The following is an 11,768-nucleotide window of genomic DNA, read 5'->3' on the forward strand; positions in this document are numbered from 1 at the left end:
GGCTTGCGAAGGTCGAGGAGAGCCTGCTTCCTGCCTGAACTGAGTTGACAAACTGGGGAAGCCAAAGCTGAGAGACACCTCCCACCCCCGTAGACCAAGCCAGAATGCCATCCGCTCACATGGAGGGGGAGCACAAGCCCTCCCTGGGTTGCTCTGCCCAAATTATAATCAGCTGAGTGATTTTCCTGGACCAGCCTCTAGGTAGGCAGAAGAAGAAGTCAAGAGGGTTGCGATGGGGTAAATGAAAGCAGAGGACTCTTCCTCTTGAGATTTCTTTGTCTTGCTCTTGTGATTCTGATGGATGAACCTAAAGCGTCATTTGAGCGTGTTTCAATGCTTTTCCTTGGGCTCAGCTGGTGATGCTGAGCGCAGGGGTTCCTTCGCTCTCTCTGCTTCTACCCTCTCTAATGGGGAATGGACCAGCTTTCGAAACAGCCTAGTGGAGCTGAACAAAAACAGCAAGAAACATCCAGGTTCACCTTCGATTAATATTTTTTCCCCAATTTTCTTGGTGAAACAAAAGAAAAACATCGTTTTCATAAGAACTCAACTCCCGTGCAGGCTCCAAACTCTTTTGCAAGATTTCCAGAAGGGCTCAACACCCTGAGTGCTGAGCTATTTTGGAAGAAAAAACAAACAAGGCCGGTACCGATTGTGAGGGCTGGCTGCTTGACTATGTGGCCCGCCGTGCGGGACTTTGAGGTTCTCATTAAGCTAAGTGTCTCTATTCTGCCTCTATCCTAGTGTCCATCTTTTATTCCCCGAATAAGTGAGGGGGGAGATTAGAACACCTCAGAACACACAGGGTTGTAGGAAACCTGCAACTTTAGATGAGGGTGATGGTGTCTAAAATCCAGATGTGAAGTAGGTGTTGAAAGAGAGACGCTGTCTTGACCTCCTTGAGTGGCTCATACCATGTGGACGAAAACGAGGGTTGAGAGAGCTGTTTGGTGTTGCAGCGTCAGGATGGCCGAGTGATCTAAGGTGCCAGACTCAAGGCTTTGTCTTTCCCACAAGTGGGGCTTCTGGTCTCCCTCAAGAGATGTGGGTTCAAATCCCACTCCTGACATGACCTCAACAAGTGGCCTGGGAGAGTACTTGCTGAGGAGCTTCTGTAGTGTAGCGGCAAGAGAAGTTAGAGGAAATTTTCAATACTTCCAGAATCCTTGCGTTCAAGGCACCTAGTTGGGTAAATTCCAGTTTATTCCCCACCAGAAAGTTGGCATTGCTTGATGTTGGGCAGGTATGGATGTCAAACCTACAGGTGGAGAAAGAAGGGAGCAGTACAGTAAACACTGATAAATGGACGGCAAGACTCTTAGTCTCAGGGTTTGGGCTTGAGCCCTAAAGTGGGTGCTCTACCTACTGTAGTTTGGCTGCTTCCTGAGGGTACAGAATTGACAACCTAGGGAGCAGAGATAGGAGGCAGCTACAACCAAGAGCCCTCTTAGATTGTGTCAACATCCTATCAGGAGGTCTCAAAGCCCCTCTCTCAGTTTCTATCTCAGAAATTCTATCAGCTCAAGGACCTTTTTCCATCCAAGAGCCACTAGGTAGGCAGAAGAAGAGGTGGAGAGGACTGCGATGGAGGTAAATAAAGCGGAGAAGAATTGTTCCTCTTGGGAGATTAGAACAACTTAGAAAGAACAGGGTTGTAGGAAACCTGCAACTTTAGATGAGGGTGATGGTGTCTAAAAACCAGATGTGATGTAGATGTTGAAAGAGAGACGCTGTCTTGACCTCCTTGAGCGGCTCATACCATGTGGACGAAAACGAAGGTTGAGAGACCTGCTTGATGTCATAGCGTCAGGATGGCTGAGTGGTCTAAGGCGCCAGACTCAAGGCTCTGTCTTTCCCACAAGTGGGGCTTCTAATTTTCCTCAAGAGTAGTGGGTTCAAGTTCCGCTTCTGATATGCCCTCTTGAAGTGGCCTGGTTTTAATCTCCCTTGCAATATTGACAGAGCCCTTTTCTAGGAGTTTTCTTAGAGTATGTCTACACTACAGGATTATTCCGATTTTACAGAATCCATTTTTAATTCGTCCGTGTGCGTCCATGTACCGAGGCTAGTTTCGATTTCCAGAGCAGTGAACTGTGAGTAGCTATCCCATAGTTATCCCATAGCTCCCACAGTCTCCCCCCGCCGCCCCTTGATATTCTGGGTTAAGATCCCAGTGCCTAATGGGGCAAAAAGCATTGTCGCGGATGGTTCTGGGTAAAGCCTCACCCCTCTCTCCATGAAAGCAGCAGACAACCGTTTTGAGTTTTTTTTTCTGGGTGAACTGTGCAAACACCATAGCAGAGCAAGTATGGACCCTGCTCAGCTCAAGACAGCAATCATGAACATTGTAAACACCTCGTGCATTATCGTGCAGTCTATCCTGAACCAGGACCTGCAATCCCACGCGAGGAGAGGGAGCCTACGGAAGCATGGCGTTGAGAGTGATGAGGACATGGACACAGAATTCTCTCAAATCACAGCCCCATGCACTTTGGAGATCCTGATGGTAATGGAGCAAGTTCTAGCCATTGAACGCCGATTTAGGGCCCAGGAAACAGGCACAGACTGGTGGGACCACACAGTTTTGCAGGTTTGGGATGATTCCCAGTGGCTGCAAAACTTTCGCATGCGTAAGGGCACTGTCATGGAACTTTGTGACTTGCTTTCCCCTGCCCCGAAATGCCAGAATACAAAGATGAGAGCAACCCTCAGAGATGAGAAGCACGTGGCAATAGCCCTCTTGAAGCTTGCAACGCCAGACAGCTACCGGTCAGTCGGGAATCAATTTGGAGTGGGAAAATCTACTGTGAGGGCTGCTGTGATGCAAGCAGCCAAAGCTGCTGCTACGAAAGGTAGTGACTCTGGGAAATGTGCAGGTCATAGTGGATGGCTTTGCTGCAATGGAATTCCCTAACTGTGTGGGGGGGGGGCGACAGATGGAACCCATATCCGTATCTTGGCACTGGAGCACCAGGGCACCCAGTACATAAACCGGAAGGGGTACTTTTCAAGGGTGCTGCAAGCACTGGTGGATCACAAGGGACATTTCACCAACATCCACGCGGGATGGCCAGGAAGCACTCATGACGCTCACGTTTTCAGGAACACTACTCTGTTTAAACGGCTGCAGCAAGGGAATTACTTCCCAGACCAGAAAATAACAGTTGGGGATGTTGGATTGCCTGCAGTTATCCTGGGGGACCCAACCTACCCCTTGATGCCATGGCTCATGAAGCCATACACAGGCAGCCTATATAGTAGTCAGGAGCTGTTCAACTACAGGCTGAGCAAGTGCAGAATGGTGGTAGAATGTGCATTTGGCCGTTTAAAGGCATGCTGGCACACATTACGAACTCGCTCAGACCTCAGCCAAACCAATATCCCCTTTGTTATTGCTGCTTGCTGTGTGCTCCACAATCTCGGTGAGAGTAAGGAAAAGACCTTTATGGTGGGGTGGGAGGCTGAGGCAAATCACCTGGCCGCTGATTATGCGCAGCCAGACACCAGGGCGATTAAAAGAGTACACCAGGAAGTGGTGCGCATCAGAGAAGCTTTGAAAACGAGTTTCTTCATGGGCCAGGGTACGGTGTGACTGCTGTGTTTGTTTCCCCTTGATGAACCCCCTCCCTTGATTGACTCGTTTCCTGTAAACAACCCACCCTCCCCCTTCGATTACAGCTTGCTTAAGGAAATAAAGTCACTATCGTTTAAAAATCATGTATTCTTTATTAATTCATTATAAAAAGAGGGAGAGAACTGACAAGATAGCCCAGGTGTGGTTTCGGAGGAGGATAGGAGGGAAGGAAAAGGCCACTAAAAAAAATTCAAAATAATGACAGCCTTTTGGTTGGGCTGTCCACGGGGGTGGAGTGGGCGGGTGCACAGAGCCTCCACCATGTGTTCTTACACATCTGGATGCGGAGGATATGGAACATGGTGAGGGGTGACGGTGGTTACACAGGGGCTGCAGCGGCACTCTGTGATCTTGCTGCTTTTCCTGAAGCTCCATCAGATGCCGGAGCATGTCAGTTTGATCACGCTGCAGCCCCAGCATTGCATCATGCCTCCTCTGATCTTCCTGACGCCACCTCTCATCTCAAGTGTCCCTCCTGTCCTCACGTTCACTGGTATCTTTTCTGTAATTTGATACCACGTCCTTCCACTCATTCAGATGAACTCTTTCACTGCGGGTCACTTCCATGATTTCCGAGAACATTTCATCTAGAGTCTTTTTTTTCCACTGCCTTATCTGAGATAGCCTTTGGGATGGAGTAGGGAGGCTTGAAAAATTTGCAGTTGCATGAGGGAGGGAAAAAAGGGAGAGAAGTATTTAAAAAGATACATTTTACAGAACAATGCTTATACTCTTTCACAGTGAACAACACTAGTCACCTTACATAGCACATGTGATTTCACTACAAGGTCACATTTTGCATTTTAATATTGAGTGCCTGCGGCTCTGGTGTTAGAGATCTCACAGACGCAGATCTGGGCAGCAGAATTCAGCTTGCATGCAGCCATGGTAAGCCATTGTCTTCTGCAACCTTCATGTATCCAGTGCCCTCCTTTACCAAATACCAAGCAAAGCCCATTCAGTGCTGCTTCTTTCCTGTTAACATGCAGCAGCAGAAACCAACCCTCATCCAATTCTCTGGGATGATCGCTTTACCCCTCCCCCCACCGCGTGGCTGGTATCATGGAAGATCACTGCTAAACACCCCCCGCCCCCTCCCACCGCGTGGCTGATAGCAGGGAAGATCCCTGCTAGCCAAACGTGTAAAAGCTCAGCACCACTCATGCCCCCTTCCCCCTACAAGGAAGGATTTCTTTTAAGCAACAGGCAAACAGCCCAGTAGGAATGGCCATCTCTGTCCCCTTAATTAAATTTCTGAATTTCAACCAGGTTACCATGAAAGATATCACTCTCCTGAGGATAACACAGTGAGATAAAGACGGATGTTGCTTGAATGCCAGCAATCACCGGGACCATATGCAGCTAGGCTTTGTCATGCAATGATACCAGATTACTTGCTACATGCATGGCGTGGTCAAGTGTCCTACCATGGAGGATGGAATAAAGCTGCGCTGCCCAGAAACCTTCTGCAAAGGCTTTTGGAGTACCTCCAGGAGAGCTTCATGGAGATGTCCCTGGAGGATTTCTGCGCCATCCCCAGACATGTTAACAGACTTTTCCAGTAACTGTACTGGCCGCGAATGCATCCCAAGTCCTCAGGGCAAATTAATCATTAAAAAACACTTGCTTTTAAACCATATTTTATATTTACAAAGGTACACTCACCAGAGGTCCCTTCCATGGTTTCATTGTCTGGGCTAGTGGCTTGGGAGGGCTGGGAGGGTAATTCCATCAAGGTGAGAAAAAGCTCCTGGCTGTTGGGAAGAACAGAGTGCTGTGTGCTCTCTGCAAGCTCACCCCCCTCTTCCTCCTCCTCCTCCTATTCCCCGTCCGCAGAATCCTCAGGCATGGCTGAGATTACCATCCCCACCTCAGAGTCCATGGACAGGGTGGGGTAGTGGTGGCGGACCTCCCTAGAATTGCATGCAGCTCAGCATAGAAGCAGCATGTTTTTGGCCCTGCCCCGGACCTTCTGTTTGCTTCTTTGGTTTTCTGGTAGGCTTGTCTGAGCTCCTTAACTTTCACACGGCACTGTACTGAGTCCCTGGTGTGGCCTCTCTGCATCATGGCCTTGGAAATTTTTTCAAATGTTTTTTCATTTCGTCTTTTGGAAAGGAGTTCTGTTAGCACAGAATCCTCTCCCCATACAGTGATCAGATCCAGTACCTCCCATGCAGTCCATGCTGGAGCTCTTTTTCGAGTCTCAGGAGACTGCATTGTTACCTGTGCTGATGAGCTGTGTGTGGTCACCTGTGCTGGTGAGCTCTCCACGCTGGTCAAACAGGAAATGAAATTCAAAAGGTCGCTGGGCTTTTCCTGTCTACCTGGCCAGTGCATCTGAGTTCAGATGGCTTTCCAGAGCGGTCACAATTGTGCACTGTGGGATACCACCTGGAGGCCAATACCGTTGAATTATGGCCACACTAACCCTAATCCGACATGGCAATACGGATTTCAGCGCTACACCCCTCGTCGGAGTGGAGTACAGAAATGGGTTTTAAGAGCACTTTATACTGATATAAAGGGCTTCGCTGTGTGGACGGGTGCAGCGTTAAATCGGGTTAACGCTGATAAATTCGGTATAAACGTATAGTGTAGACCAGGCCTTAAAGACTAACAAATTTATTTGAGCATAAGTTTTCATGGGCTAAAACCCACTTCTTAGATGCAGATACAGACTAACACGGCTGCTACTCTGAAACTTAACTTCCATAGACACCTCTGAGAATCTCAGCCTGGAAAGCAATGGGGATTCGGTCATGGTAGGGTCAATCTACGCTTTTCCATTGGAAACAGATGCAGGGGATGGATGGGAAACCCCTGCTAATACTTTGAAAGCCGCTGCTGTTGTATGTGCTCTTGTAGCCACTAATGTTGCAATCATGATCAATGATTTGGTTCCTAGTAGCTATAATTTGGAACAGTGCACATCCAGCAGTAGATAAGAAATGAGATAAGATTAGATTATGCTGTGCAGGGACACTAGAGGGCAGAGGAATGGGACAGGTGTAGCGGTGCTGCCCAGTGGACAGCAGCCAAAGTGGAAGGGCAAGAAAGGAGATGTTATGTTGCTAAATGACCAACTGAGGGAAGTGAAAAGGGAGGTGAAGCTGTATCATGGTGTATAAGTGGTGAGTAAAGAGCACTGAAGAGAAAAAGACCTCTGTGCTATGTAATGAATGTGGATAGAAGCAGATGTTAAATAGTGAGAAATGAGCTGTTCTACTAAATAATGGGCACCAGGTGAAATAAGAGTCAAGAATGGGAAAGCAAAAAGAATGCACTCCTGGATAGCAGAGTAACAGGCTGTCATGCCGGGAAATGGACACTAAATGGCATCAGAGTAGAGGAAGTGAGGGACGGGGGAGGTCAGAAATACTGACTAGTGCCCAACAGATTTCAGCGACCAACACAATAATGGGAAAGTGGGTGGTATCAAGCTGTAAAGCTGAGATATGGGCAGCTATTTCCAAAAATGCCCCTAGATGGCAGCATACCTTGACTACTAATAAAGGGGCAGTGCAAGTACAAGAGAACCTCAGAGCTAGGAGCACCTTGGGAATGGAGGTTGTTCCTAACTTTGGAATGTTTGTAACTGAACAAAATGTTATGGTGGTTCTTTCAGAAGTTTCCACCTGAACATTGACTTAATACAGCTTTGAAACTTTACTTTGCAGAAGAAAAAGGCTGCTTTCAATCATCTTAATTTAAATGAAACAAGCACAGAAAGTTTCCTTGTCACATCTTTTTTAATCATTCCCTTTAGTTTTTTTAGTGTTGTTGTAACCGTGTTGGTCCGAGGATATTAGAGACACAAGGTGGGTGATATCTTTTACTGGACCAACTTTGGTTGGAGAGAGAGACAAGTTCTCTAGCTCTCAAAAGCTTGTCTCTCTCACGAGTTTTATTCTTCCTGGACTCAAATCATGGCAGACAGAGACTGGGGAAACCAAACGGCCATCACAGAATTCATCATTCTGGGATTCGGGGATCCCCTTGACCTGCAAATTCTTCTCTTCCTGATGTTCCAAGTGATCTACATGGCAACCGTGGCAGGGAACACCCTCATTGTGGTGTTCATTGTGGGTGACCAGCACCTTCACACCCCCACGTACTTCTTTCTGGGCAAATTTTCCTGCCTGGAGACCTGCTACACCTCAACCCCCCTGTCCAGGTTGCTGGTCATTCTCCTGACTGTGGACAGAACGATCTCAGTCAGTGGCTGCTTCACACAACAGTATTTCTTTGGTTCTCTGGCATGTGCAGAATGCTAACTCCTAGCAGTGATGTCTTATGACAGGTATTTAGCGATATGTAAACCCCTGCACTATTCAACTCTTATGAATAGCAGGGTTTGCCTCCAGTTGGCTGCTGGGTCATGGTTAAATGGTTTTTTGACTATTGCCATCTTTGTCTTATTTCTATCACAGTTAATATTCTGTGGCCCAAATGAAATTGACCATTTCCATTGTGATGTCATCCCACTGATGGAACTCTCCTGCAGTGACACCCACCAGGTCATATTGCTGGCTTTCATATTAGCGTCCATATTCACCCTGCCTCCTTTCCTACTAACCCTGACATCTTACGTGTGTATCATCGCCACCATCCTGAGAATCCCTTTCACCATCAGGAAACAAAAGGTCTTTTCCATCTGCTCCTCTCACCTCATTGTGGTGATAATTTTCTATGCACCTATAAAGATTGTGTACCTGCTACCAAAACATGATATACTCAGAGACCTGAACAAAGTGGTCTCTCTTTGCTACACAGTCCTGACTCCCCTGGTAAACCCCCTCATCTACAGCCTGAGAAACAGAGAGGTCAAGGAAACCTTGTGCAAGCAGTCAGTAAATATGTGGCTTTCACCAAAACATGCGGCGACTCCTAGAGAATAACTTAGTCTGAGGTTTTCAAAGCTGCCTGGGTGATTTAAGCAATCAGCCCGCATTAAAATTAAGTTGAAAACTCCCATTGAAAATCTCAGCACTAATGTGAAAAAGTAAAGGAGATGATCTACATTGATATGGAAAATTAACCCCCCTCATCTAAGATACATCACCTATAATAAATCATAAGTATAGATCCTAGGCCTTAAGACCACTAATACAAAGAAAAATAATAAGCTGCTATCTTAACCACTGCGGAACTGCACTCCCAGAAAACAGTTTTGTTATACGCAAACCATGATCATACTGCTAGCATAAGGGAAAAACTCAAAAGTCCCCTAATAACCAGCTCATCACTGCCCTAAGGTAACATACTAAAAAGGCCTGCGTTAGCATAAATAATCTAAGTATCAGCATAGAAACAGCTGGCCAGAATCGGGAACTGAACACCAGACACTGAATCCCAAAGGGCCTTGTGAGGCTGGTCAGCTTGACCGCAAGTACAATAACTGATGTCAGGGTCTTCTGACAATCACATAAACATCCATGAGGAAGTAAAAGATAAGAGCTTGCAATTTTATATATGTTATACCATATAAGGATAATATTAATTGCTCTTCTGCAATTTATGTCATATGATAGCCAAATAAGGTTATGGTTTATGTGTAAGCAAAATATGATAATTTGTGGTTTTACACTTTATAAGCTCTGGCAAAAATCAGTTCGGGAGAGCGGATTAACCCTTGCTAGGGGACACGCTGTCTCTCTGTGTGTGCACACATGTATTGATGATTTATCAATAAAAGGAGCCTCAGGCTGTCTGATCAATTGACAAGGTGGTGGTCTTTTCCGCAACAGCATGGACTTACTGAGACGGTCTTTATGGTCCCCCATTGTGTCCATGTAACACATCTTCCAGGAAAGTGAGGATGTTGACAGCTCTGTCACTCTCTCATGTTCAGCAGTGATACATACAGTATGATGGTATTTTTCTCCAGGGTGTTGGCAAAATGTTCACCCTCCGTGAGGAGTGTGTACAGCTTCTGAAACCACATAGAGTTGACATTGTGTAAGGCATTAAAATTCATTAACAGTGAAAGTAAATCCCTGGGTATATCCCCTGTTCATTCTTTCTCTATGTAAGATAATAAAGTCTTGTAATCAAATTCAGACTGTCTAATACCAACAAAACACCATGGGTGACATCATCATATTTGTTGCTACTGCTCGTTTCTTATGCCCCTAAGGATACAACGCAGAATCCAGCCAGAGCTCAGGTCACTGTTGTCCATCTAAGTGGAAAGACCAGGGAGGGATGTGGCCATAACCGTGGTACCATCACGGAATTTTTAACTGGGCACTAGGTGGAGTGGAGACCAATTTTTAACCAATTTTTTATATCCATAAAAAAGCCATTTTTGATCAAAATAAATGTTTGGACAATAAAAATAGTAAATCCTGGGGCAGCATAGGTGGGGATGTTTCCTGGGAAATCTACCACCCCTGAAATTGTGCTACTTGCCATCATAGCCCTCTGCAAACTATTGTCAGTTGGCGTGCTTGCCTGCTCTCTCCGTATGCTGTCCCAGGCCTGGGCAGATAGATGGTTCAGCAGACATCGATAGTACTTGTCATAACATTTCTTCCCAGATCTGGACCTTAGCGTCCAAAATATGGGTGTTAGCATGAAAACCTCCAAGCTTAGTTACCATCTTGGACCTGGTAATTGCTGCCACCAGCCAGGAATTATACAGTGCCTAGCTCACTGTGGTCTCCCCAAAACCTTCCATGGGGGAGCCCAAGACTCAGATGCCTTGAGTCTCACAACAAAGGGGGATAAACCATTTCCCTTCCCCCTTGATACTACTACCCAGCAAGAAAGACCACAGGCACAGTTTTGTGACAAAGGCACTCAGCCAGGTTTATTGCCCTCAAGGCACAGTTCTAGCATCCTGGTTCTGTGGTTACAGATACACTAACATGCTAGTGCCCAGTGCCACGGAGCAGCTCAGTCAGCTGCGGGAATTTCTGCTGTCCCCTGGGCCACACAAAGGGTTAAATTGAGGTACCCCGACATTTATAGACTGAGATAAACAACTTACGTCCCACCTCACATGTTTCATGACATCTTCTTGTTACCTCCCCTTGTACCTTGCTCCAGATGTCTCGGGCCGAACATCCCTTCTGTCAAACCCTCTTATCTGGTGTTGGGTCAGGATGTGCCTGGGCTAATCTCCTGGAGTGTGTTAGCAATGTTAGTAATACCTTTGCCTAGGTCATGTATCGGACAGTGAACTTGTAAGCATCTGCTGTAATACATGGCCTGACTTTGGTTCACGGCATGGCCAGTGACGAAACAAAAAGCTCCCTCCTAGAATTCCCTGAACTGAGCAGGTGCAGTAACATCCGCTGCTGCAGCTGCCCTCACTCCATCCTTACTTGGAGGCAGACTTTGCTCCCTGATCTTTGGAGGTACACCTCTACCCCAATATAACACCACCCAATATAACACAAATTCAGATATAATGCGGTAAAGCAGTGCTCTGGGGACGAGCGAGGATGCACACTCTGGCAGATCAAAGGGCGGATCCAGTAGAAGAGAGCGGGGGGAGGGGGCGAGGTTTGGCACCAGGCCTCTGTGGGGCACAGAGGGCTGTCTACCTCTTGCGGGAAGTGGAATGATCTGGCCCCAGCCTGCTTCACTCCCCTGGCTCCCAGGCTTGGGGAGAGGAGAGAACCACCCACCTTGCACTCGCTGGGAGCCAGGGTTGTGGACCAGGCTGGGGCTGAGTCACTCCATTTCCTGCAGGAAGTGGCCAGCCCCCATCCCCTACAGAGGCCTGGGGAAGGGCTCCACATAATGCCCCCACAGAGGCCTGGGGCCAGCCTCACCTCATGGAGGCCTGGGCCCCCACACAGCCTCCCAGCAATAACTAGGGATGGCCTTGGCCAGGGGCAGGGCTCAAGGTGGAAATTTCACCTAGGGTGCAAAATATCCTTGAACCAGCCCTGAGTGTGGACAGACTGCAGCGCTTTCCCTACTCAGCTGTATGAAGGCAGGTTTAACTCACAGCGCTGTACAGCAGCAAGTGTGGCCATACTTTTAGTGTCATCTGCAAACTTGCTGAGGGTGCAATCCCTCCCATCATCCAGATCATTCATTTTGTCAGATATTTATAGTAAAAGTCAGGGACGGGTCACAGGCAGTAGAATATTGTGAAAATGTAGCGGCATTGTGTAGCTGT

The 11,768-nt window shown here is 47.2% G+C and overlaps 1 pseudogene; it reads left to right on the top strand.

Moving 5' to 3' along the window:
* The first annotated feature begins 7,560 nt into the window (after positions 1-7,560).
* LOC127033197 (olfactory receptor 6B1-like) lies at positions 7,561-8,532 on the top strand (annotated as a pseudogene).
* The last annotated feature ends 3,236 nt before the right edge of the window (positions 8,533-11,768 follow it).

The sequence above is a fragment of the Gopherus flavomarginatus genome, chromosome 12 (genome assembly GCF_025201925.1).
Source record: "Gopherus flavomarginatus isolate rGopFla2 chromosome 12, rGopFla2.mat.asm, whole genome shotgun sequence".
NCBI lineage: Eukaryota > Metazoa > Chordata > Testudines > Testudinidae > Gopherus > Gopherus flavomarginatus.